General features: G+C 53.5%; 1 long non-coding RNA gene across 9 annotated transcripts in view; it reads left to right on the top strand.

The window, feature by feature from the left end:
- Nucleotides 1-14253, top strand: part of LOC103561323 (uncharacterized) — a 30066-nt gene extending 15813 nt beyond the window's left edge. The window contains exons 4-12 of one of the 9 annotated variants that reach the window (XR_011530294.1): nucleotides 2929-3011; nucleotides 3923-4060; nucleotides 6363-6413; nucleotides 9151-9753; nucleotides 10251-10342; nucleotides 10679-10971; nucleotides 13028-13296; nucleotides 13563-13698; nucleotides 14068-14253. This is a non-coding gene — a long non-coding RNA (uncharacterized lncRNA). Of the gene's footprint in view, nucleotides 1-55; nucleotides 3112-3922; nucleotides 4061-6362; nucleotides 6414-9150; nucleotides 10193-10250; nucleotides 10343-10678; nucleotides 10972-13027; nucleotides 13297-13562; nucleotides 13699-14067 lie in introns of those variants that run through there. The other 8 variants (XR_011530297.1, XR_011530289.1, XR_011530293.1 and 5 more) reach the window with 8 other exon arrangements.
- Nucleotides 14254-27578: the final 13325 nt, after the last annotated feature.

The raw sequence follows: 27578 nt of genomic DNA, 5'->3' as shown, positions 1-27578 counted from the left end.
CACTGCAAACCTTTTTGTTTTTAAAAAAAGTCTTTTTATTTTTAATTAATTTTAGATTTGCAGAAAAGTTGAAAAAATAGTATAGAGAGTTCTGCTGTATCCTTCTCCCAGCTTCCTCTAAGGTCAACCACCTTCAGAACCACACTGCAATGATCGAAATCAGGAAATGAACCTCGGTACAATGCTCTATCTCTGCACGGCAGATCTTACTCGGCTTTCCCCACTTTTTCCCTTAATGTTCTCATTCTGGTCCAGACTCCCATGTTGCATTTAGTCCACGTGTCTGCTTGATCTCTATCGATACGTGACAGTTCCTCAGTCTTGTAGCTTGAGTCGTCCACATTTGTCTTCATAGGTTTGTTTGTGTGTTTAACTTTTTAGTTTGAAACAATCAAAGATTTACAAGAACAGTGCAAATAAGTTTTCTTCCTGAACTATTTGCTAGTAACTTGCTACCATGATGCCCCATGACCCATGCACGCTTGAGTGTGTGTCCAGAACAAAGACATTCTCCTGCTTACAGGACAACCCTCACGGTCAGGAAAGGAACATTGATACGCCACTCCCATGGAATCCTCAGACCTTATTCAAGCTCTGCCACTCGTCCTAATAATGTCCTTTATGGAAAAGGATGCAGGTCCGAATCTCATGTTGCATTTAGTCATCATGTCTCTTTGGTCTTTTTCCATCTGTGACAAGCCCGCATCTTTGCTTGACTTTCATGACCTTGACCATTTGGAAGATCACAGGCAGGCCGCTCCATTTGGACTTATCTGATGTTTCCTTAAGGTTACATTTCCTCTGTGCATCCTCAAAATTAGACAACACCCTGTTGTCATGCAGAGGCTGGTCAGTGGTACCCACATTCAGTCTGTCCCCTACTAGGGACATTAACTTTGATCACACAAGTGAGATGGTCTCTGCCAGACTTCTCCTTTTTGAAGTTGCTCCCTTTCTCTTTGTGATAAGCGTTCTGTTGGGAGGTACTCTGAGACTATGTAAATGACTCCATCCCTCGTTAAATTTTTCATTTATTCATTTTTGTGTTTTGTATCAGTATAGATTATAGAATCCTATTTTATCACAGTCAGTTACTATCATCCTTCATTTTGATGCTCAGACTGTCCCAGATGTGGCTAGTGGGAGCCCCTTCAAGCTGGCTTCGTGTCCCTCTGACATGTCTCTGTCATCCTTTGAGCTTTCCCTTATCTGCTGCCATAACACATTCCAGGCTCCTATTCTCCTCTCTCTGCCCCAGCCAGAAGTAGCCATTTCTCCAGGAGCCCAGCCTCCGTTTAGAGTAGATCTTGGCCCTCAGTGTGCTCAGTGCTATTGAGGTGTTGCTACTCTAGTCACTCTCAGAAGACACAGCTAAGGAATATTTGTGGGTAGTAACTTCCTGTGTGTACACACACACACATGCATATCTATTTTTTCTATATCTGTATATATTGAAAACCATGAGTTCATTCCAATATCTTTAATTCTAGTTCAACACCACAGGGTCATCCTGTTTTTCTCTCTTCCCAGATTTGTATCTCCTTTCTCTGATAGCAAGAACTCTGCTCCCATTATCCTCAGAACTTTTGCTTATTTAATTAGTCCGTTCCCTCCCTTCTCATGTACACCAAATCCTCCTCCCGGACATGCACTCTTCGCCCCCTCGGCCCCTGACCCCTGTCCCCCACCAACCAGCCCACTTCTGCAGGCAGCTGCCCTGTGACACCCTCCTCACCTTTCTTGGCCTCTAACACCCAAAGCCAGGTCATCCTCCTCCACAGACACCCTCTCGCCCTGCAGGGCGTTTGAATGTCTGACAGCCTGTCATGTCTGTTCCTTATTTATTTATTTATGTATGCATGTATGTATGTATTTTAAAGATTTTACTTTTCCTTTTTCTCCCCAAAGCCCCCTGGCACACAGTTGTGAATTTTCAGTTGTGGGTCCTTCTAGTTGTGGCATGTGGGATGCCACCTCAGCATGGCTTGATGAGTGGTGCCATGTCCACGCCCAGGATTTGAAGCAGTGAAACCCTGGCCCGCTGAAGCGGAGCGCACGAACTTAACCACTCAGCCACGGGCCGGCCCCTCCTTATTTAAATGATGAGGAGCAGATATTATGGCTTCCAGTAAATGGAAGTACGAAGGTTGGGCTTTTTTTTAGTTTAGGTAAGTTTGCCCTCAGCCTCTTGCAGCACTCCCTTCAGAGTTCTGTATGAACTGGATGAGCAGTGCTCCTGCAACCGCTGGGCAGCAAAACCCAAGTCCTGTAGGCTGAAGAAAGTGCCTGCAGGGGACACGCCCAGCCCTTGGAGACACCAACCATAGCCACATGCTCCTTAGTACTGTTGCACTGTGTGATGTTGATCACCCTGATAAAAATTGGCTAGCATGGGTGCCTCTCACTGAGGTGAGCTGTCCCCTGGCCTCATCCCCACTGGTCCCCAGGAAAAAACAGCCCTTTGGGGGCTCCCCACTGCCCTCAGCAGTTGGCTGTGTCATCATAGCTCCTTGGATGTGTGAGCCCCTAAGGTTTTTATTGATAACAACTAGCTTTGCAAAATACAGAATTAGTAGTAATAAAAAGTCTTTTTTTCTTTTTTAAAGATTGGCACCTGAGCCAACATCTGTTGCCAATCTTTTTTCTTCTTCTCCCCAACCCTCCCCCGCCCCCCCCACCCCCGGCCAAGTACCTAGTTGTATATTCCAGTTGTAGGTCCTTCTGGCTCTGCTATGTGGGACACCACCTCAGCGTGGCCTGATGAGCCATTCTAGGTCTGCGCCCAGGATCTGAACTGGCAAAACCTTGGGCCGCCATGAACTTAACCACTCGGCCATGGGGCCAGCCCCTGAAAAGTGATATTTAAAAGTAATTTAATCTAGTGTTGTCTCAGAAAGCTTTAGTTCTTAATGACCTTTTTCCTATCAGTGCAGCGCTGGACCTGAACAGGAAACTGGAGAGCTGTGGATGCGCAGTCTGGGCACATCTCATTCTTTGCTCCGTCTGATTCTGTATGTACATATATGACTGCAGCTGTCCATCAGCTTCCGACTCAGCAGTTTCAGGAGAAAAAGAAGGGATTGATACCTGCTACCACCAGAGCAGGCTGAGGTGTCCATTTTAGCCACTCAGTCACCCTGTCCCATCCTCCCAGGGCGCAAGGGCCGTGCTTGGGGCTTCTGACTCACCCCAGGCTGAGTCCCAAGGAGGCTGTGGGGCTCAGAGCACAAGCCACACACATTACATCTGGGCATTGCTTCCAAAAGTCATGCTTCCTTTCCTCCAACTGACTCAAACATCAGTGTGCAGGGTGTGGGTGCATTTTGAGCTTGCAGGTGCGGGGATGGCCCCACAAGGGAAGATCGCACGTCTCCTTCTTGATTTAACTCACATTTATCACATTTCCCCTCTGGCTAAAGTCTTCGGCATTTCATTAAAGACCAAACCTGCGCAGAGCATTTGAACACCCCCCACCCCCAGTGGCCATTGTTGGAGCTCCATGCTTCCCTGCATTAACGCCCCAACCTTCCAGCGGCCTGGGAGCAGACACTTACTCCTGTTTTACAGATAAGCAGAGTGAAGCTCCAGAGACAGACCATTGCACCCCATTAAGCCACAACCAAGTTGCACCCTGTCCTGGCTCAGGAAGGGAACCCTCCCTGTGCTTCACTGCCTGTGGCTCCCATCCCACCCCCCACCCTGCAGGCTGTCTTTGAGTCCACTGCCCTCACTGCATCCATGATGGCTCCTGGCCTCTGCCATCTGTCTCCCTTAGCCAGCGCAAGGTCTAGGGTGTCCTGTGATCTAGGACTGTCTTAGTTCCTGGCATGCAGTGCAAGTCCCTCACGTTTTTGTTGAATGAAGACTTTCTGCTGATGATACCTATTAAGTGAAATCCTTTTCATCCTGTTCACTTTACGAGGTTCAGGAAGACTGAATGAATGGGGCCTGACTGAGAACACAAGGCTTATTGTTCATATCATTCTGAAAAGAAAGCCACTTGCCACGTAGACCTAGTGTTGGCAGATGTTCCTGGAAGCACTGCCTCATGAGTTCCAGGGTGAGTTGCCTTCCGATGCTTCCTCCAGCCTGTGGGAGGGACACGAGTGCATCTTCCAGGTCGGTGTGCAGGCAGGCGCTCCACCTGTGTTCTCTGCAGTGTCTGGGTGGTCCTGCCTAAGGCAGTCTAAGAAAGCCAAGGGCATTCTAGGAGTGGCCCCTCCCTCCAAAATCCTTCCCTTAAAACAGACGTCCTGGGGCGGGCCCCATGGCATAGTGGTTAAGTTTGGCACACTCCGCTTCAGTGCCCGGATCCCTGGCACAGACCTACACCACTCGTCAGCCATACTGTCACTGTGACCCACATATAAAGCGAAGGAAGATGGGCACAGATGTTAGCTCAGGGCTAAACTTCCTCAAGCAAAAAGAGGAAGATTGGCAATAGATGTCAGCTCAAGGCTAATCTCCTCAGCAAAAAGAAAAAAAACCCCGAAAAACAGCAGTCTTTCTTTGTATCTAGAGGAGTTGTCCTGAGGAGTACAAAATAAATCCTTTTTGGAGAGTTCTGAATTTAGCTGGGAAGACCAAATGCATACTGGCCCCATCCCTTTCCCGAAACCGTAGGGGCTAGGTGTATTACAGGATTCGGAATTGTTTGGGTTTTAGCTACATTATGTTGATGAGGACTGAGGCAGAGCCTGCATTCAAACGATGGCTTTTAGCACAGAGCAGGAACATTCTTACACAGGCTCTGCCTCCAGATGCACTTGCGTGCTAACTTGTACAAAAGCCTTTGGACCTTGGATTGCGGGTGTGCAGGCAGTTTGGACCCTGTGTGTGCAGGAAGCCCCTTGAAGAGCCACTGGGTATCAGGGCAGTTCACACAGAGGGACCTGCTTTGTCTTCTGGCTGTGACTGTCCCCCAAGCTGGTCTCAAGAGCACATCTGTGCCTCAGTTTGGTTGGTTTTGGGGTCACTGTGTCACTGAGGAACGAGAAGTCCCAGCTCCACCAGCCTTGCTCTCGGGCCAAGGAACCCTTGCTGTGCCGCGGGGGAACCAATGGCTGCCTTTCAGAGGAAAGAATGTAAATAATTCATAATATAATAGGGAACACCTATTATTTACTGACCAGTGTTCACTGGCCCAGCTAGGAGCTGTCAGGCAAAAGTAATCCGGCAGGTTTGTTTACCTTTGTTTCCCTTCCTCATCAGCTAGTTAGGTCTGTTGCAATTGCAAAATCATGATCTGTAGGTCCAGCCTTCTGGCTGGGTCTGTCCCAGCAGTTACCCTTTGGGCCAGCGTGTGACTTCTGGAACTCGGATCTCTTTTCTGACTGACTGTTCCCCAGGGCTGAGTCCCATGTACCACATTTCCTTAGGGCTGTGCTGGGAGTGGATCTCCTAGAGCTGGGGAGCTATTTCCCAGGTTGCCTGGAACGTCCTTTCCCAGCCCCGAGTCTCAGGGTGACTGGTGAATTGAGCCTCCAATCCTAACTGCTCCTGTGCAGCTGTAGACTGTGCGGAGCTGTGGTCCCTGCCACACAGCCGCTGGTCTCCACGGGGGCTATTTACATTTGAAATCATTAAAATTAAATACAATTAAAGCCACATTTCAAGTGCTCAGTAGCCTCATATAGCTGGTGACTCCTGTATTAGACAGCATAGGTCCAGAACATTAGGAAAGTTCTGTTGAACAGACAGGTGGATTATTTTAAACAAACGTACAGATCAAGCATTATGAAAAAAACCCAACGTCCATGATGACTGGAGAAACCAGACGTAGTCCATCTATATAATCAAATTATTCAGCCGTAAAAAGAAACGAAGCTCTGATACATGCTATAACGTGAATAAACCTTGAAAACTTTATGCTGAGTGAAAAAAGCCAGACACAGAAGGCCACAGAGTATATGATTCCATTTATATGAAGTTTCCAGAACAGGCAGAAAGAGATTAGTGGCTGCCAAGGGCTGGAAGTGAGGGAATGGGGAGTCACTGCTAACAGGGACGAGGTTGCTTTTTAGGGTGGTAAAAATGTTAGATAGTGGTAGTGGTTACACAACCTTGTGGATCTACTGGAAACCACTGAATTATACTTTACATGGGTGAATTCTATGCCGTTTGAATTATGTCTCAATCAGACTGTTATAAAAACAGCTCGAGGACCACAGGGTTTTGGGCAGGGCCACGTCTCTAATACAGAGTGAGCCTGTAGCTTACGGCCTCAGTACACACAGGGACTCGTGAAGCAGCACTCTCTTGCAGCCTCTCTTACCCTGTTCAGGTTTCTTCTTAGGGCCTAACCATCGACTGAAATTGTCTTGTGCTTTTGTTTCTGGCTTGTTTTCTGATTCTCTCCCCAGAGCGACAGCCCAAGAAAACACAGGCATGCCTGCTGTGCGTCTCAGCTCACGGTAGGTGTCAGTAAACTTGGTGGTAGCACGGGAGTGACTAATCTTTCTTGACAGAAGATGCTCCTTTGTCCTGTCACCTAGAACCTGCTTAACACCAGTTCCTGGGACAATTCCTAATAGCGTAGTTAGGGCATTGGCCAGCCTAAAAATCTGATTCCCAGCCTGGGAACGGGTAGGACATAGTTGACATGCGTGTTGCTGGACTGGTCACCTCCCTGTGCAGCAGGACTCAGAAAAATAAAGGTCACACGTTGGGTGATGGTGGCCCAGCTTCTGAAGCTTCTAGGCCTTTCCTCATGGCTCCCATTAGGTATTGTTCAGTTGAAATCAGAGGATTTCTTTGGATGAGAAATAAAATTGTTTAATGTAGATAGAAACTGTCCATAAGTGGTGTTTTTCTTAGCTCTTGCTCTTAAATGTTCTCAAAGCCCATAGGAGAGTATGGACTAGTTTTCTAGACATTTTACCTGGCCAAGTTTTATATTAAAGCATTTTGCTCGCTTTTCCTTTTGCCTCATTGCCACACGCAAGGAAAACAAACTTAAACTGTATATCATTTTTACTTTGCATCAGCAGTTCATACAGTACTTTATTACAGAATTGCAGAGCTTTAATGAACAAATGCATAAGTATACTGAAATAAAAATTAATTTGCATATTTGGTTGAGGCTTCAGCACTTAGATTGTGATGTATTTTAATTAAGGATTAATTAGAAATGATGGCAATTTGCACGGTGTGATACTCCCGTGGGTTGGCGAGTATCTAGTGTGCATGGCATCCATGATTTCAGAAGCTGACGACTGTTAAAGGAATATTCTGCGTAAAGTCCTGTGGGACTGACAAAGTTCAGTTAAGACAAAGTTAAGACAAAGTGACTTAAAATGAGGCTTCATCTAGAACGCTGCTTGAATGAACTGACCTAGAGAACGTCGCTTGAAAGGTCAATGCAGGCAGTTTTCAACACTAACAGTCTGTGTTCCCAAAGTCTCCTCATTTAGGTTAAGGACTCGTCATCTCCAGGAAACAAGAATGTGAAATGGCCCTTGATGGTGTCGGGGGCCAGCCACATAGAATGCCATTGTTGAGCACTGACCCCGCCTAGGGGCCAGTTTAGGGCTGGGGTAGAGGGTTAGGAGGGAGTTATTGGTGACATCAGTGACTCCCTGGGCGACTTCCCCAACACAGGGACACCCTTTAGCCTGCACGTGGATCACGTCTCCCATCCTTGCCTTGCCCGTCTGTCCTTCCTGGGCTCCTGGTCTCATCCTCTTGACCAGCACCTGAGGACAGAGCTGAGTCAAGTCTGTGTCTGACTTGAAGCAGTGCCTCTAAAGGTCCCCAGTAAGCCTGAGGGTGCTGTGTGGTTTGGAGAGACCTGTTAATCACACTAAGGAGGGTTCTTTCTATTCCTGGTGTGCTAAGGGTTTTTATCACTAATGGGTATTGTTTTAATAGATTTTTTTCTTTTTGTATCTTTTGAGTTCTCTCCTTTAGGTTACTGAGATGATTTACATTGATAGATTTTCATGAACGTTCATTTACATAGAATTTTCACTTTCATTGATTTACAGTGACAGAGTTTGAAAGCACATGTGTGCGGAGATAAATCCTTGTGGTTATGATTCATATATTTATGCACATACACACACAGAGATGCTGCTGACATTGATTTGCAGTTCACTTATTTAAGCCAAAGTGGCTTAAACAAATGAAGCTGGGGTGTGATTTCCTCATGGAGCTCCCATCCTGAGTTCTCCATGTGGTGGGTGGGTGGCTTTTCCTGGGTCTCTCCTCCAAAGTAGTTTGTTGAGGAAAGGGGCTCTCTCTTCCTTGAGGGCCCAGTAGTGCCATTCCATATAGTGACCTGGTGGCCTTCAGGGAGCCGTTTCTTAGCACAGATTCCTATTTCTGGAGCATGATTCTGCAAGGCCAAGCACATTCCAGGAGCTGGGGTGATGGCAGTGAACACGACAGCGACAGTCCCAAGAGAGCAGGGTGGTTCCACACAGTGATAATAGAGACAGACTTGCACCTTCGTGGGATGCAGGTGGGGGTGTGGGGGGCACCCCTAGGCCTCCAAGTCGTGGTCTGATGGGGTTTTTCCAGCAGCAGGAGTTCTTGTGTACGAAGATGCCTCTGTGCTGGGGACAGCATGTCCCACACTTCCCTGGTGATCTCATTGAATCCTCATGCATATGATTCCCAACTTAAAGGAATTAAGGCTCAGAAACTCCCCGTTACCAATAACTGGCACTGACCGAGTCAGAATCAAACCGGTCTCCCTAACAGTGACCAAGCCTCTGATCTGCAGCCCCTGCCAGCTCTGGGAGCCCTCTGGGGGGTGTGGGGCTGCCGTGCAGTTTTCCTGCTCCCCAGGTGAGTCAGGTTCGTTGGGAAAATTCTGGCCTATGGATGAAATGACCCTGATAGGAAAAGACTCCCACGCACACGCTCCATTGGCGTCCATCCCTAGGGAATAGACACAATGACAGAATCAGAAAGAGCAATTGCAGGCCATTGAGACCTTCCCAATAGCTGGAGCATTTTTTTTCTTAAGCAGTTGGGGTCCAAGTACAAAAAGTTATTTACCACCTGCTCCCCTTTTCGCATCCTCTGTTAACAGGCATCGTGTAGGGAGGAAACACCCTCACAAAAGATGATAGTGGTTACTGGGACTAGCTCCTTGCCAGAATTTCTTGTACAATTACCTTATTACCTCTGCTTTGACTAAAACAGAAACTGGAGCTGGGAGAAGCTGCACTCAAGTTCATGAATGAGGACAGGAAACGTTAACCTCAGCACAGGTCTCGATGACCACGCCGGGTCCACCCCTGCGGCCCCGTTCCTGTCAAGACAGAGCAGCAGGAGACTGGTTCTCCAGGGGCCGCAGCAGCTACTTGCCACCCCCCAGAGCCCCAGCTTATGCCCGGCACTTAGTCAGCGCTCAGCAAGTGATCAAAGAAGCATTGAAAGGTTTCTGGAAGCAAGGAGTCCCCAAGCTTTTCTCCCTAATAATTATTCTCACCCTCAAATGAAAGAGACACTGGTGCTGTTGCTTCCAGACTGGTGCTGTGGACTGGCCTGCAGGGTGATGGACGTGGGGGCTGGTGTGACCGGAACAAGTGGCAAATGTGGGTGCCCAGCACACACTTGCAACTCAGGGGCTCGAAACCCTGACCCTGAGGTCCAAACACCAGTCTCAGACTGTGTGTCATCGGAGGGCTCCTCGGAGTACAGTTTGGTCACCTCTCACTTGGCTTCAATGCCTCTTTCTGCGGCAGGTTCTCACAGCTTAATCCATCTCGGGTGGTAGGTGATGGAGACCACCCCACTGTGCAGGTGAGGGGGGCCGGCTTCCAAAGCCCAAGCCCTGGCTGGCTCTGGGCCAGGCCTGTCCCATGTTATCCCATCCCGTCAGGTGCTGAGAGCAGCTCCATTCACAGCCAGGGCTGTGGCTGGTGGCCTGACCCTTTTATAGCCACAGAGTCATGAGGTGGCTGATCCAAGGGGCCAGTCGGGACATCGAATGTCTCTGGCACTCAACCCATGGGTTAGACTTCCTCCCTTGTGTGCAGTAGGGGTCCTGGAGATGGCTCTGCCCAGCCTCCCACCCTGGCATGGGAGGAAGCTGGAGCACAGTCCTGCTGCCAAGCAAGGGCACTCCTGAATGGGCAAGGGGACAGGCAGCAGTGGCGGGGGTCAGGGCGAAGGAGGCTTCCCCCCAAACAGCCATGTCTTTGTTCCATTAGGGGAGAAAAATAAAAACGTCTTGGGGTCATGTTCCTGTCTTAGTCTGCACGGGGCTGCTTAAACAAGAGAAATTTATTTTCTCACAGTTCTGGAGGCTGGAAGTCCAAGATCAAGGTGCCAGCTGATTCAGTTCCTAGTGAGGGCTCTCCTCCTGGTCTGCAGATGGCTGCCTCACACGGTGGGTGTCGGGAGAGAGCGAGAGGGCTCTCATCCTCTTAGAAGGCCATGGTCCTACGGGTCAGGGCTCCACCCTTATGACCACATTTAACCTTAATTATCTCCTCACAGGCCCTGTCTCCACAAGTCACAGGGTGGGTTAGGGCTTCAAGAAGTGAATTTAGTGGGGAAGGAACAATTCAGTCCATAGCCGTTCCATATTGTTTCTTACAAAAAACAGTATGTTGAAATTCACAATTTTATTTTACTTCATTGTTTGGCTTACTGGGGTTTTATCCCCTCAGTAAGTTGGGAACAGAAGGAAATCTGATGGTTTTCGGGGGTGCCTTTATTTTAGTTCCACCTCTTCTTCTGAGCACCTCTGATGGATGGTGTCCCTGAGCTGAGCTCCTGGTTCCCACAGCCGCCTGCCTGCCCGCCAGTCGAGGTCCCTGGGGAAGCTGAGGAGCACATTTGAGATGCTCTGGAACCATCAGCCAGAAATGAGCTTGTTGTAATTGATGGTAATGAGTGTCTGATGAGAATAATTAGGCCAGGCTGGTGCGCTGGGAGGACAGATGCACGGTACTGAGAGGCGCAGGGCTGCGAGTGAGCAGCAGGTGATGGGGGCACTCGGCACTTTGTGAGCAGGTAAGGTGAAGCCCAACATACGCTCGGCTCGGCCAAGTCCACAGCTGTGACTGGTCGTGGTGACCAAGGCACGGGGTCACTTCTGGTGTTTTAGGTCTTGCTTTTACTCACACATGTACATATTGCAAATGTGTACAGCCTTAAAGAAAGCAAGCTTGTGGCACGTGAATGCCTGTTGTAACAGCACCTCAAGAAGACGCACAGTTAACACCACAGGGCCTGGGATGTGACGGGCATGTTGTCTCCTTGTTCATGGACATCCGGGTGGTTTCAGTTTTTCATAGTGACGGTGTGGTCGTGTGCGTCCTGTAAATACAGCCTCCACAGGTGTCAGTGTTTCTGTAGGACAAATGCTTAGAACAGGAATTTGGAGATCAGAGGAGATGCACTTTTTCACTGTTAATCAGCATTTCCAAACTCTTGCACCAACGCATACTCCACAAAGAGAAATGAGAAAAGGCTCCAGTGTTCTTTTTGTAATTTGAGAGTTTTCATTTGGAAACAATAAGTTCCACGGTTTTTTTGGCGTATTTTTAAAAATCTCCAACGCCTGATGTGGTACCTGGCTTGTGATGGGCTCTCAGATGCTTGCTGTTGGATACATAAAAGAATGAGAGAAAGACTGCCCCACGCTCCACAGCAGCCCAGAGCCACACGTGCACACATGTGCATGCAGACACACACACGAGCCCACACCCCTACATGCACACACATGCATGAACACACACGGACACGCACACACTCCTTCACTAAACCGCATGTTCCCACCTTGAGCACTCCTTTCCCTAGTTCAATTGAAGCTATAATGGAAGGTGTGGAGGTGGCCTCTCCACCCCCAGGTGTCAGGGCATGCTCGGGCCCTGTGGGGAAGGACTGGGTCCTGTGTCTCCCTCTCGGCCCACTCCTAATTCTCAGCCTAGACCATGGGCACTCAGGGAGGAGCTGCTGAATAGACCTGAGACAGGAGCAGAGCGTCTGCTGTGCCGACAGAGGGCCATGCAGGACCCAGCAGAGGGAGAGTTCATGAGGGTGGGTTTGGAAGGATGTCAGGAAAAGCCCTGAGTGCCAGCTGTCAGATTCTAGGTTTTACCTGTGGGTGCCGGGGAGTGTTGAAGTCTTTGCACAAGACACTGGTGTGATAAACATAGTGTTTGAAGGTAGTCGGCTTGCAGGTGTGCACAATGGATCAGCGGGGAGAAGGTTTTCCTCTGCAGATCATGGAGGGCAGGAGGGGGATCAGTGCAGCAGAGGTCCAGGAATGGCATTAAGGGAGGGGGCGGATGGTGGGTTGTTTGTGGAGATGGAATCAACAGAGGGACTCGGGGAGGAGGACCTCCGTTATCTACTCTGGGCTAGGAGAGGTCAGACCGGGGAGGGGCCTTTACAAGGAACAGTCAGTGCAGTCAACTCTGGAGTGGATCTAGTGGCTTGTCCCTAGGGCCCAGCTGCTGTAGCTTCTGCCCAGAGTCTGCAAGGACCAGATGCAGGGGTCCGCAGCCCCACAAGCACTGTCCTCGCTGGGCTCAGGCTGCCCTGGCTCACAGGAACCACAGTTTACATTTGGTGCTTCTTGAAGACCAAGTAAGATTGTTAGAGAATTGGGTCTCTGAGCTGGAAGGCTAACAGATAACTGGTAAAAGGGGCTCTTTTCTTTCAGTTCCTTCAGAAAGAGCCTCGCTGCAACCCAGTGGGTCTGAGTACATGGTGAGGGTCCCCGTGTGTGAGGAAAATTCCTACAAGGATATCTTTTGAGCTCCTTCAGTTTTCACTAGAGAATTTTTGCCAGAAAAGGTTACTCTCTTATATAGGGAACGAGAAAGGGACAAGTGGTTAATGAATAAATATCCACACGAAATGATTAAACTGAGTTATATTAGCGCACTTAAGCCACTTAGTAGCTGATAGTATTAAGAGAACCTGTTTCCAAGAAAACACTTTAAACTTTGTTTTCCAGAAAGTCAGAACTAGGTGGACGTTGTCCCCTTCTTGCCTGCCCCCTGCCTCCATCCCCTCAGAAGCCCCCACACCCCGTCCTCCACCTTCCCTTTCTCTACAGCCATGAACGTTTCTTCTGTGTGGAGCCCTGAGCGAGCCTGCTGGGTAGTCCCAGGCTGGCGTGCGTGTCTCCGCCCCAGGCCTGCCTTGAGTTCACCACACTCGTCACCAGCCTCCTCCGGTAGCAGAGCAGGATGAGGTCTGTCTCACCCCAGGAAATCAAGCGCATGGTCAGTGACATCATGGCAAGTTCAGCACCATCCAGATGCAGCTGAAGCAGAGCACCTGTGAGGCCATGATGACCCTGTGCTCACAGTTCCTCGATGCCAGGTCAGACCCTATCTGCTGCCAGTGACCCCAAGGTCGGGTCTTAGGAAGAATCAAGTCAAGTGCTGGCTTGGGCTTAAGTCCTGGGAGCCTCCAAGCTTGTCCACGGGCTCTCGCTGTGGCCACAGGTGTAGCCCTTACACAGCCTCTTGGAAGACGATTGAAGTGTTGACTGGTTTTATAACCTCTAGAAAATCATAGATGGGGATGAGGGGACATTACAAGAGAGCCAGTGTATTAATGCTGGCTGAGTCTGTCTATGTTTGCAGGCGTAACTGGTGGAATTTCAGCAAGCAGGCCACACAATTCCTGAATGAGTATTTTTATTCCCATTTGAGCAACCCTTACCGCAGTGAAGAAGCCAAAGAAGAGCTGGCTAGGAAGGGTGGCATCACAGTCTCCCAGGTGACGGTCCTCTCCTGCCATGCCCCCTGAACCTGGAAGGGGAGAAGGTTAAGTCCAGTGAGGAGGACTTCCCTGTGTGAAGTTCATTAAATGTGTGGAGCACACGGGTGGAGTGTGAGGTCCCTGAGATGATGGATGTGGAGCATGAGGTCCCTGAGGCAATGGGCATGGGGTGTGAGGTCCCGGGGGTAAGGCAGGTAGAGTGTAGCATGTGGTGAATTGTCGGCATTACTATTTAACATCATTCTTGTATCAGAGGGATATGCTGTGCTGCATAAGAGAGGTGGGGGTATAAGCTTAGGAGAAGAAAAAGAACTTGGAGGGGCCGGCCCCATAGCCGAGTGGTTAAGTTCATGCGCTCCGCTACAGGCGGCCCAGTGTTTCGTTGGTTCGAATCCTGGGCGCGGACATGGCACTGCTCATCAAACCACGCTGAGGCAGCGTCCCACATGCCAGAACTTGAAGGACTCACAACGAAGAATATACAACTATGTACTGGGGGGCTTTGGGGAGAAAAAGGAAAAAAATAAAATCTCTGAAAAAAAAAACAAAAAAGAACTTGGAGCAAAATCAGGACTTAAAATGACAGACTAGCTCTTGTGCTAACGTGCCAATTCAGTTATACTGGGGTTGGCCGGGGTGCACGCAGGCTTGAGTGTTTCTCACACGGTCTACGTGTGTGACTGGGGGTACAAGACAGGCAGCATCTGGCTCCAGATGGGGAATGTTGGTGCAGATTGGAGGTGGGACCTGGACGACCCCCGGAGATCCTGGTAGTCTGGGAGTCACTGCTGCCTGTGTTCTCAATGGAATTGGGGGCGAGGGAGGGGAAGCTAAGGGGAGAGCCCAAGAAACATTTCAGGAGGTTTTAAAGTGGGAACGGTAAGTCCAGGCGGCCCAAAGTCTCGAGGAGGAAACTGGCCACACCCATGGGGCAGCATGAGTGTCCTGAGGGGGTCTGGGTGCAGCACCCCTGCCTCTAGCCGTCGGGAGGATTGGCGCTGACACTGATGCATACTGGCTCACTGAAAGTCACCCGCTTTCCCTTCCACCCCACCCCACCGCCCAAGGCAGATAGTGGCAGCCCCCCTGTGCAGTCGGAGGGGCGGAGTGCCCAGCCCAATCAGGCTGCCTCCAGAGCCTGTGCCCTTAGCCCCACCCTCTGCCCCGGCCCAGGCTGAGTCCACTGTGACTTCATGATGAGGGCACTCAGGAGCCCCTCAGGGCCACACAGGCAGAAAACCTTGCAGTTGTCTCAGGCACATCTGACTTCAGTCACCCTGGAGCTGCTGTGGGGTCCTCAGCACCACGGCCGGAGCTGAAGGAAGAGGCCAGGCATCTGGGGCTTCAGGGCCTGACAGAAGCGTGAGGCGTGGTGGCTTGTTTGCCACCACAGACAGTTGTCTGAAGAACTGCCAGATTCACTTCAGGACCAGCGCCTCCGGAGGGCAGATGAGTCTTGGGTCTCGACTTGATCTGAGGAGACGGTTCACTGCAAACAAAAGTTTGACCAGCACTGGCCTTGTTCCAGTGACTCCCACTCTCCCCGGGCCCTGAGACCCCACCCACCCGCAGCAGAATTCTGGGCTGGGAGCCCCTCCCCACTTTGGTGGGTCGGCCAGGTCCCGAGACAACCTGAAATGACTGACAGTTAATTGAAGGGGCTCCAGATTTGGGCTGCAGATGTTGTGCAGGCTGTGAGGCTCACCCCAAGGAGAAGGTTGTGAGAGGGGAGCACACCATTAAGGCAAAGGGCGTCATAGATGAGGCCACAGATGTTTTCAGAACAGAATCAGCTGCAACTCCAGGCTGAGGAGGCCCGAGGAGGAAGGGGCAGGAGAGCTGAGCTGGTGGATGGGGTGGAAATCCGGGCAGCTGCAGCTGGCTCACCAAAGGGGCTGGAAGGGCCAGAGGCGCTGGCCAGGGGCTCTGAACCACGGGGGGATATCTGGGAGCCCGTGCTGCCCCGCCCTGTGCCAGGGGCCTGTGTTGGAGTGCTCCCCATACAGAGGGAAGACCCTGCTGGAGCTTGCCCTCCCCCAGGCAGCAGACCTCCCCCAGACCCACCAGCCCCCTCCCTCACCCCCTCAGGAAGTTTGCTCTTTGTCCCTCTAAAATGCCAGCTGAATTCAACAGGGAAAACCGCTTGCCACCATTCTTCTGCAAACCTAGTCCACAAAGATGTTCCGGCACATCCCTTATAGGTGAGTGGGAACCAGGTGTTTCTCTGGCTTGGTTAAGAGAAGGTCACCCTCACACCCAGGGGCAGAAGGACACCCAGGAGAGGAGAGACACATTGAGGAGCAGGGAGCACACACAGGGGCTGTTTCTTTTCATGGTTAACATTGCGAGGATGATGTAGGGACATTACAGAAAGAAATTTTTAAAGGAGGAAAGGTCATCCATCCACAGTCCTGCCACCACAACTCAACCGTTTATTTCTGTTTATTAACCTACACATATACTCCACCGCAGGGACACGTGCCTAACTTTGGGATATTGAAGTGTTTCCGGTTGTGCACATCTCCATGCTCGTAGGGAGACACTGGCCCAGGGTCTCACCTGGGGGCTTCTGCCCACAGGGGACATTTTCATTTTCACAACTCTAGCTGGGGCACTCCTGGCATCTGGTAGTGGAGACCAGGGACGCTGTTCAGCAACCTACCGTGCACAGGACGGCCCCACCACGGTGAACACCCCGTGGGGAGAAGCGCTGCCCTGGGAGTCTCGGTGCAGGTTTGGAGTCAGAGCTGGGCTGGCACCACTTAGCCCTGGGCCAGCTCCTCCGCCGCCGGGACTGCCTGCTCGTGGAACGGGAGTGGTAACGGCTCCCTCCCAGCCAGCTCCAAGGCTGAACACAGGCTGGCTTAGTGCTCGGCCCCTTCCCACGCCCCTGTCAGTTCACCCGTGTTATCCTTTGATAAGTCTTGAATTCGATCATGTTCTTCCCTTGAACTGATTCCCAGAAATGGGGTTACTGGGTCTTAAGGGATGCGTGTCTCCCTGGCTTTTGCTTCTCCTAAAGAGGAATCCAGAATTGAGTCTGTTGCGCCCCCTGCCCTGAGTGCATGCACTCTGAGCACATCACAGACAGGCCTGTTTTCCCTCCAGCTCCTTCCCTGTTCCAGGTCCCAGCTGCACCTGGTTCTTAGGCAGCAAGGTTGCACCCTCTCCTGTAAGCCATGCCAGCTCCAGGGTGTCCTCGACCCACCACAGATGTTTCCCTGGGTCCACAGTTCAATCAGTGCCATCTTCTCAGCCCTGTCCTCTCACCCAGCCCCAGGGTTGCAAGCTGTCACTCAAAGATGATCCTCCCAAGCAGTGGGAGTACAGACACCTCAGGGAGCCTGCTGTCTGTTCCCATCATCTCATTACTGAGTCAGCTTTTCTAGAGACCGCTATCTCTGTGTGTCCAGAGGTCTCCAGCTGGTTCGGCAACAAAAGAATCTTGTATAAAAAGAACATGAAGTTTCAAAAAGAGACTTCCATTTACATGGCTAAAACGGCAGCAGACACCACCAAAGTCGGGGGTACAAGGAGGCAGGCCAGCTACCCATCGATGCCCAGGTCCAGTGAGTGAGGCTGCCCAGCCCAGGGACAGTCACTCAAGTGTGGCCGGGCCCCCTGAGCTGTGACTGGGGAAGGAGCAAGAGGACAGCACGGCCCCTTCCGACTAGTCACCACTTACACCTCTTTATATAGATGTGAGATTTTTGTTCTTGTTGGCGATGATCCTGATCAAGTCAATAGACCCCTGCAGGCTGTGCTGGTGCTATGGGGACGGAAACATGAATACCAATGAGAAAGGCCATGTGCAGTGTGCCCTCCCAACCCAGCTGGTGTCCCCCGACACGTGGGGCTGCAGAAGGGACAGGGAGCCATGGGAGAGCCAGACACCTGTGGGTGCCACATGCACTGCCTCTTCCCAGCCGAGGGGCTGGTAGATCCCACCTGAGGAGTTTCTGCAACTTTCAGGGCTGGAACACTCGTCCTGAGTCCTCCCACCCCTTCCAGGTTCCTCTGGTCCGTCCCCACTGACTACCACGAGGGACGTGCTTATCACCCTGCAGACAGTGGCCTCTCACTGGCCTGCCCCTGGGGGAGACAGCCTGTGGTCTCAGGTGAGTCTCAGGGCACAATCCTAAGGACACTCTTGGGGTCCCTCACTTGGGTTCCCTGACTCGGTGTCAGGGCAGAGATGCAGAGCCTGGGTGGGTGCTGGGTCCTCGGAACGGGTGATCTTGTTGGCCATCTCTTGACCTCTCCAAGGCTCCCTCAGATGTCCTGGCAACAAGGAGGGGCCCATCTGTGCACTCGACCATCATCTGACGACCACAGGTTGGTGGAGCCACCTCGGAGCACAGCTCTGTGGGGCCCACTCTGCAAAGACCTGAGTCCTTCACTCCCCCTCCCAGGACCCGATAACCCAGAGCAGCTGCTGAGTAGTGGGCCTGAGGCAAGGGCTTTGGCTGTTTTGAAGGAGCCCTCCCTCCAAGGGGGGTGTCTGTGTACCCCACGGGGGTGTGTGGGGGCAGGCAAATGAGGCCCTGCCAGTTGGATCCCTACTGAGCTCAGACCTTCCACCATGTCCATGCTGCAGCCTTGCCAGCCCAGCTGCCCCCTCTGTCGGTGCCCACCTGGGCCAGAGTGAAGATGGATTTTGGTGATTGGGAAGAAAATGAGCCAAGATCGTGGGCATCTCGGGACACACCCACCAGAACTTTCTGGGTGTTGGGCAACATGCCGGGCCAGCCAGGATTGGGGGGCCCATCCTTCTTGCAGTGCCTAGGGCCTCCCCAGAATCCCACTGACAGTCACAGGGGCCCAACCCCACACAGAGGATCTTCCTAAAGAGCTTACACAGGCACAGCTATGCTGCGGCCATGCAGGTGCAAGGATGTGGGGCATCAGGCGGGGCCTTACACAGCCCACCTGTTTCCTTCACACCAGTGTTCCCTGCAGCTCCAGCGTTGACTCCCACTGATTTACCCCCAGCCCCTAGTGGGGCCACAAGAACGGATGCCTCCTGGTGCCATTGGCAGGGCCTGGCGCAGGGCAGTGCACGTCTCATCACCATGGCAACCCCACAGCCCACAATGAGTACCTGGGCAGAGCAGGGAGCTCTGGTGCCACCATGTGGCCAGAACTCATCTTGCTCTGTGCCTACCCAGAGCTCAGCGCCTTTAGCATAGTGGGTGAGAGTGAATCAGGGTGAGGGTCCCCGGGCGGGAGACCAAGGGAGATCTGGAGCTGCGTAAGTCCTCATGCAGCTTCCCTGGACCATGAGGTGGGGTCCTATCAACCCTAAGTAGTAAGCAGGAATGTTAGGGTTCTGGTGTGGACCCCACACGCTGCAGGCACCCCACTTGTGCCGCCCGTATCCCACCCAGCATGCACTGTCCCCTGTCCTGGGCAGGACAGATGCCCTTTCAGAGAGCAAGTCAGGGAGGCTGAGGCTGCCCCAGCTGGGAGCCATCGCCTCAGCCCTTGACGCCCAAGGAACATGTGAGCTGCCCCTTGACTCCCAGTCCCACACGCAGGCACCAGCCTGTCACCTCCCAGTCCTTCAGATGGACACCTCCCGTCACCACTTCTGGGAACATAGGCCTGCAGGTCTCCATCCAAGGGCAGAGTGTGTCCCCCCAGGCCTGTGCTCCTCCCAGCTGCTCTCAGCACCCCCGTGTCACGTGATGAGGTCCCTCGCAGGAAGCCGAGGGTCGTTGATTTGCTCACCTGACACTGGCCTTTGACATGCAGGCATCATGACAGCTCCTTGGGACACGTGGGAGGAAACAGCTGAGACAAGGGGGGCGAGGGGCAGGGTCTTAGGCCTGGTGGGGTCAGAGGGGGTAGAAAGTAGAGGCAGGAGGGCTCAGCCTGAGCCTTGGCGTTTGGCATCCCCCCAATTCCTGGGTGTCCTCTGTCCCCTCAGCCAGTTCCTCCTTTACTTGAGCCCTCAAATGGGACCTTCCCTCTGTCTCCTCCTCCCCTCACTGGAAATGAAGATGGTAGAGTGTGGCTGTTGGGATAATTAAACAAACCACCGGCTCAGGACAGCTCAGGGCCCTGAGCAGGCATTCCACATCCCTGTCAGTCAGTGTCACTGGGGCCCTAACCCCACATGTCAGCTGCCACCACCACCAGTATCTGAGCTCCTGTCTGAGTGTTCCGTCCCTTGACATGTCCCAGAGAGACAAACTTGCCCCCAGATCCTGGCCCGCTGGATGCATCATCATCCTCCTGGTTCTTGGCCTCGAAGCCCCCCACGCCCAAAAGATCCCTCCATCCTGCCTCCAACCCCTGCAAGTGCCACCACTGCAGCAGTGATACAAGGCCAAGCTGACGGGTGACCTCGCCTGGTCCTGTGAGGATCACAGATGAGAACCAGGTGCAGGAGTGAGGGGCTTCTGTGTCACAGCCGAGAGGTGTAGGCCACCGCCAGGCAGCACATTCCAGGTCCCGGCCTGCACCCCAAAAGGCTGAGAGCGATGGCTGCACAGGATGGGAGGTGCTCGCCTCTGCTGCTGGTCCTCCCTAGACTCCTGCCCAGCCCCAGCCCCTCTGGCTCCTGCCCACTCAGACCCATCACGCCCACGTCGCCTAGTCTGTTGCCACACCATGTCCTCCACGCCTCCACTTCTGCTGCTTTTAAGAACCAGGAAATGGATTTCAAACAGGTAGCACAAAAGGGCAGGTGAGGGAAGTACCCCGGCCCACCTGGCCCAGGCCCTTCTCCACAGGTGATACTGCAGCCAGTTCTCAGGCTGTCCTGTGAGATGGTCTGTGATGGTCCCTGGCATGTCCCAGCCTATACATGTCCCCACTTTGCACACACCGCTTTTTTCCACACAATGCATCTTGGAGCAGCCACCACCTCTGTGTCTGGCAAGGGTCTTCCTCCCAGGAGGGAGGTGCCATGACCAGAGCCCCTCAGCCTGGTTCTGGACATGTGCTTGGTTCCCATCTTTGCAGCATGTGCCCACAACGCCCCCTCGGCTCGGTGCCAGGGGGGCTGCTCTGGGGGCCTGCCTCCAGCCTGGCTCTTCACAGTCACCAGGATGGCTGTCCTTTTTCTTCACTGCCATGCAAACCTTCAGGGTGGGCAGGGGACAGCCATCAGAGACCCCAGTGCACCAGTGACATTTCCACTGAGTGGGTTTTCCTCCTCGTGCCTCTTGATTTGGGTTTTCTATCATTTGCAGCCAGAAGATGGCAGCCGACTCCCTCCCCATGCCCTCCGTTCCTGTCTTTGGGTCCAGTTGCCCTGCCACATGGCTCCCTGTGGCCTCAGACTCACCAATAGATGAGGGCTCTGCTCTCGTCAAGTTATGTTCCAGAGAGAAAAGAGAGAATAAACATGAGCAGAAGTCTGCAGTGGGTTTGGGGTCAGCCTCCGGGAGAAGGTGGCTTTTTTTCCATTAATTGTGATAAAAGACATATAACATAAAATTTGCCATTGTAACCTTTTTTTTTTTTTTTGAGGAAGATTAACCCTGAGCTAACATCTGCCACCAATCCTCCTCTTTTTGCTGAGGAAGACTGGCCCTGAGCTAACATCCGTGCCCATCTTCCTCTACTTTATATGTGGGACATCTACTACAGCATGGCTTGACAAGCAGTGCCATGTCCGCACCCGGGATCCGAACTGGTGAACCCCAGGCCACCAAAGCGGAACATGCAAACTTAACTGCTGTGCCACCGGGCTGACCGCTCCATTTTAACCATTTTTAAGTGAACAGTGCAGTGGCATTAATTACATTCATGATGTTGTGAAGTCACTGCTTATATCTAATTCTAGAACATTTTCATCTCTCCAAAGGAGACCTCGTCCCTATGAGCAGTCACTCCCCATCCCTTATGCCCCCAGCCCCTGGCAACCACTAATCTGCTGTCTGTCGCTGTGGATTTGCCTGTCCTGAACATTTCATGTAAGTGGGATCATAGAACATGTGGGCTATTGAGCCTGGCTTCTTTCACTCAGCCTGATGTTTTCAAGGTTCATCACATTACAGCATGTGCCAGTGCTTCATTCCTCTTTATAACCTAATAACATCCCTTTGGAGAAGGCGCCTTTGAGACAAAACCTCAGGGAGGTGAGCAAGGGAGCGTGCAGAGACTTGGGGCGGACAGGCCGGCACTGCCTGAGGTGCCCGCAAAGGTGGGAGGGGCAAGAGGCGCCAGCCTTTGGAGGCAGCCGGGCCGGGTGTGAGCAGTGGGCACCACGGAGGAACTCAGGTCTTGACAGGCCACTCCTCTGCTGAGACGATAACAGATTGCCAGGCGGGGGGGTCGGAGGGACCTGCAACCCGGCGGCGGGTGGTCAAGTGCAGGCAGGGTTGGGCAGGGTGGGCGGACATAGGCGAAGGTGAAACTGCAGGACTTGCTCATAAGTGGGAGTGGGGTGGCCTGAGCCACAGGAAGAACAGATGGGGACGTCTGTCACGGAGGCTTGGGGCTGAATGTGTGACTCATGTTCAGAAGAGAGGTCTGCTCTGGAGAGAGAAGTTTGGAAGCGGGAGAGGCCGGAATACTAAACGAAAACCAGGAGAGGATGTCACGGAAACCAGGGCAGGTCCCAGGAGCAGGAAGCGAAGCTCCACCAGCACCAAGAAGTGCCCACCAGACAGAGCAGCGTGGGGTGTGACAGTTTCGGTGCAGCAGTGGGGCCGCCGACTGATTCAAGAGAGAATCAGAGACTCCGGCACAGTCCCCTCTCAAGGAGAGCAAAGAGGTCGCCAGGGGCTGCGGGGTGTGGGAGGGAAACTGAGGCAGCGAGTGCAGAGAGCTGCCAAGCGGGTCCTGAGGGAGGGAGAAGGTGGGATGTGCCAGGACAGGTCATCTGGTCACTGGAGAGGAGTGGAGGGTGTGGGCGCCAGAGGCCACAGTGACCAGGTGGTCCGCAGGGAAACACACAAAGCCGCAACTTGCCCGCCTGAGGCTGGCGCGGACACGGACGTGTGGCGCACCCTCTCCTGGCCGTGGTGTGACCGTGGGTTGCATTCTCTTGGCTGAAGGCTTCGCGCTGGCTCTCTGGGGGGTTAATTTGAGGAAACCTCCCTAGGTCAAATTCTGCACGTAAAGTCGCACTTTATTAACGTTTTATATTACACGATTCAAAAATGCCTACACTGTGGCCGCATGACGGTAACGGAGCCATAAAGATTACGGGAGCACAGAGGAGTCGGCTGGTGCCCCCGAGCCCGCCCTGCTGGCAGAGGGGATACTGATGGCACGTCCACGCGACGGGCTGGGACGTAGAGGCTCAGAGGCTTCATGACCTGCACCCCCGGCACCCAGTTAGGAGAGACAGGCAGAGCCAGGGCTGCGAGCCTGAAGGCAGCGCTGGTGAGACTGCTCATCAGGACCCCTGCTCCAGACCGCAATTTTCTAGAATCTATTAATATTAACAATGCACACACCCTTCCCCTCATCAACTCCACTTCTAATAATTTTTTTACAGATACATGTATATGAGTGCAAAATGACCCACGTCTTGCCACACTTTTTGTAATTGCAAAAATGGGAAAACAAACGTCTGTCAATTTGGTACTGTTTTGATCTGTGGTCGTCCAGCCATACGATGGAATACTATACAACCAAGAAAAGGCTGAAGCGACTTTTCTCCGTGATGCATTAGTTTAAAGAGTAAGGAGGACAACAATTTGTGTAAATTTCTGAAATTGGGGTGGGGGACTTTTATCCAAAGTCACAGGTCATAGCGTGGCCTCTGGGGGGGCAACCAGGGAGCTGGAGATTGGCAGGGGAAGCAGTCTCTGGGGATAGCTTTGGGCAGTTTGCATTTTAAAAATCCCTAAGAGGCTGGTGTAGGGATGGGTGTGGGAGCCCTTGGAACTCTGACAGCTCCCCTCAGCCAGTCCTGCTCATTATCCTCCCATCAACCTGGGCTTGGAGGTGTGGGATCAGGGGTTTCACCTGAGAGGGGCCCATCAGGAGGGAATGGCACAGGGAGGAGATCAGGATTGAGGTGGAGGTGAGAGGGCCAGCCGCTGTGTCCCACCACCTGCCAGCAAGGGTCGCCATGGCCCGCAGACCCTTCAGAGAGCACAGAGCCGGAGGCCTGGACACCTGCCTCTCCTGGGCCGGGGCAGGAACCTAAGACCCCCTCACCTTGCGGCGTGGTGTCCAAGGGCTGACCCACTAAAGGGCCGCGCTCAGGGCAGACAGCCAGACGTCCGCGGTATTCTTCAGCGTGTCTCTCGCAACGCCTCTGTCTCTGGGAGGCGGGAATAGAAGCAGCTCCTGCCCTGTAGGGCTCATGGGAACCATGTGAACACACCCACGAAAGAGCGGAGGACGCCGTCCACGCAGGAGGCGCTCCCGGAGGCAGAAGGGACACTGACACGGGAAGACAGGAGGCGGGTCGTCTGACAGATCTGCCTGGCTGTGAGGGTCGGAGGGTAAACTTGAGGGTGGACAGGCCCCACCTCCTGGCTCGTTCTCCACGTGGCCGCTAGGGGGCGATCTTACAACGTGAATCGGATCCAGACATGTTTACTTACTAGCCCTGGTTTCCCTTCCCTCTTAGGATCCAGTCTCCCCTCCTCCTCCCCAACCAGGCCCTACGAGGTCCGTCTCTGACGTCATCTCCGTCTTCACAGGCCCCCTCATTACCCTCCCCTAAGCACATTCCCACCCCAGGGCCTTTGCACTGGCCGTTCCCTCGGCCTGAGCACCCTCCCTTCCCTTCTTTGGCTAACTGCCCTCCCCTCCCTGGGACACCTCTCCTCTGCTCCCAGGCCCTGACCCCTCAGAGTCCCTGAGTCCCTACTGCCCCCTCCCCAGCTTTCTTCTCCCCTGAGCCGCCCTCTCCTCAACGGTCAGCCAGCGTCCTGGACCTGAGCCCCTTGGCTAGGGGCACCCAAAGGGCTGGGGTCGTTATCGTTTCTCCCTCCTGGCACCTCATTCTCCCCTAGAGTAGAGATGGGGCAGCTCTGGCAACTGCGAGCCTGACTGGCTGATCTCTCTCTAGACCCGTCACCCCTCCAGTAGCCCCCAGTCACAGGGGACGGGGCTAGCTGTGTGACCCTAGGAAGGAGACTGCCCCTCTCTGGGCCTCAACCTTTCGCCTGCCTGGCAGATGGGGATTTTCCGGACTGAAACGAGTCCCGGGGAGGGTTGAAAGGTGAGGAGAGCTGTGGTCTGTGCTGCGGGGAGGTCTCCAACCTCACTCACCCGTGTGGATAATTCATCGAAGTTTCCCGAAGCTTCCGCTTTAATTTCACCATCTCTCCTGGGGCGAGGTAGAATCAGAAGACTGGACAGACACGTGGTCTCTGTCCACCTGGACCCCGCCCCCACCTACCCACCGCCTCTCTGGGACCTCGGCGCGTCCCCCAATTGGTGACCCTGACTCTGGCCCCGCCCCAGCTCTGGCCCCACCCCTTATTGCGGCTTGGCCACACCCCCGATCCTGGCCACGCCCCTTCTCACGGGGTAGCACCTCTGCTCGCGTCTGCAGCTCTGGGCCCTGAACTTTCGCCATCTCCAGGGAAGACCTCAGGGTCACCTGGGACAGGGGTGGGGGTCTGAAACTGGAGTTCCGTCCTTGGGGGGGCTGGCTGCTGGCCCTGGGCCCTGGGCCCCTCCCTAGGCCCTGGGATCAGAGGAGCTCAGGCCCAAACCCCCTTCAGGCCTCCTCTCTGTACCTCAGTCTCCCACCTCAAGAATGGCCACACCTCCCACCTTCCCAGGGCCACCCAGAAGGGTGTGAGCCTCGAAATGGGAGTTTTGAGACCCCCCGTCATGAGAATTTGGAGGCTCCCCATGCCCAAGCCCTAGGAAAAATTTCCAGACCCTCTGGGCCAGTGCCTGGGAAGATTTAGAGGGCTCCCCAAGTCCAAGTGGCAGAGGTATGTCCGGGACCAACCTAGGTGTGCTGTGGCAGCTTCAAGGTCCCCCACATGCAGTTTCAAGGTCTCTCACATCAAGTTTCAAGATGGAAATTCCAAGCTCCCCTTCATCAGTGCTTGGTAAAGATGTCTGTTCCCCTAAGATTCCAGAAAGCCTTTCAAGGCCTGCCACAGCAGAACCCCGGAGTAAGTCAGGAGGTCCTCAGGCCCTGGGGGGAAACTGAGGCTCTGGTTTAGTTTAGTTTGGGGACTTTTAGCCTCCCCCACCCAACACCACTGTGAAGCCCTGGTGGGTGGCAGTAGTTGAGGGAGGGGGACTGGGGCTGCCTGGGACACCCCAGCTCAGATCCCTGCCCCTCTCCTGCGTGTTACTGAAGGAGACAATTGCAGTTACTGACACCTACTGCATGCCAGCCTGCGTTCACCAAGACCTGAAGAAGCAGAGGCCATTGTCGGTCCAGTACTCAGCTGGGGAAACTGAGGCTGTGAGGTTGACTGGGGACAGGGCCTGCGTTTGACTGAAAAAACTTGGTTTTGCGCTCAGGGGTCCCCATGGTGACCCAGCAGGGGTTCACACAGAGCCCCTTTGCCCCACTGAGAGGGACCATGGGAGCCATGGAGTACCTGTGAGCAGGGGAGTGACCAGAGACAGTCAGGCCCACCCATGTGGCTCAGGCTGCAGCTCCCCCTTTGGCCTCCAGGGGCCGCCCCAACCCAAACGACAAGGTCACCCAGGCCCCTATCTTGGCACCAGCAGGGGACAGGCTCCTACTTCCAGAATCTGTCCCTGTGACCCCAGGAGGCCAAGTAAACCCTCTGAGCCTCAGTTTCCTCATCTGTAAAGTGGGGCAATACAAGACCAGCCTAAATGGAAGGGGTCAGTGAAGAGATGCAGGTAAAGTGCTTCAACATCCAGGCGCTCAGTGGATGTGGGGGCCACCTGCCCAGCTCGTGTGGCTCAGGACAGGTGGACAGACAGATGGCGCTGAAATATGGCCACGGGGTGAAGAGCACATTTTGGGGAGAGACACAGGTCCATTTGGTTCACGCTGAGCCCAAAGGGCCTGGGGGTTGGGGGGCCAGAGGCCTAGGAAGGGGCTAGACCTGCAGAGGAGTGTGGGATATGGAGCATTCAGGCTGCGCTCACCTCCCCTCCATACCATCAAGGGAGCCAGAGCTTCCTGTAGGAAATCAACCCAATTATAGGTTCCTGGCTGCCGGGTATGACAGTCATAAAGGGGTAAGCTCCCCATCGTCAGGGGCATGCAAGCAGACAAGAGGTTTCCAACAGCAGTTGGATCAGGAAGCCAAGCCAAGAGGCCTGATTCTCCAAGGACACATTAGGAGGCAGGTCATAGCCTGAGGACAGGAGACGGAGGTGGGGCACCACCCAGAGGCTGGATTCCCCAGTCAGACAGCGGGTTCAAAGGGCTGGAGAGTGGACATTCCTTAGCTCTGGACACCAGGCAGGCCACTCCTGCCTGGTGAAACGTAAGCTGGGCCTGGCCCCGTGGACGGCGTGTTTTTCCAGTGGCTTCTTCAGCCACGGCCTGACCACAACCTAGATTCCATTGGGTACAGCCGCTTCCAAGTGTTTGTGTTCAGCTGGGCCAGACAGCAAGCCCATGGCCTTGGCTTCCCAGCAAGTCTGGAGAAGCACCCCACGCCCCTAGTCGGACATCCCTTTGCCTAGAAGCCCCCCATTAAGGCCACTCAGCAGCCAAATGACAAAGGGTGGGGGGCGATCTTGTGACGAGGCCCAGGGGGAGCTTGTGTGTCCCGTGAGCAGCGACCTCCTTCCCCAGCCAGGACCCCACAAGCAAAGACACGACCCTCAACAAAGCTGACCTGTTCAAGCCTCACCATTCTGGCCTTCAAACTTTAGGGTCAGCTTGGGACTGGGTCAGCAGCCACAACTGAAGGTCAAAGCCAGGGCTGGCTGTGAACAGTCCTGCCTCCCTGTGCGCCCCTGGGCTAGGCGCTCTCCTCTCCCTGCCTCGCCTTCCTCAG

The sequence above is a fragment of the Equus przewalskii genome, chromosome 20, assembly GCF_037783145.1.
Source record: "Equus przewalskii isolate Varuska chromosome 20, EquPr2, whole genome shotgun sequence".
Classification (NCBI taxonomy): Eukaryota; Metazoa; Chordata; class Mammalia; order Perissodactyla; family Equidae; genus Equus; species Equus przewalskii.
The sequence above is the reverse complement of the archived record's forward strand: the minus strand, read 5'-3'. Positions and strand labels throughout refer to the sequence as shown.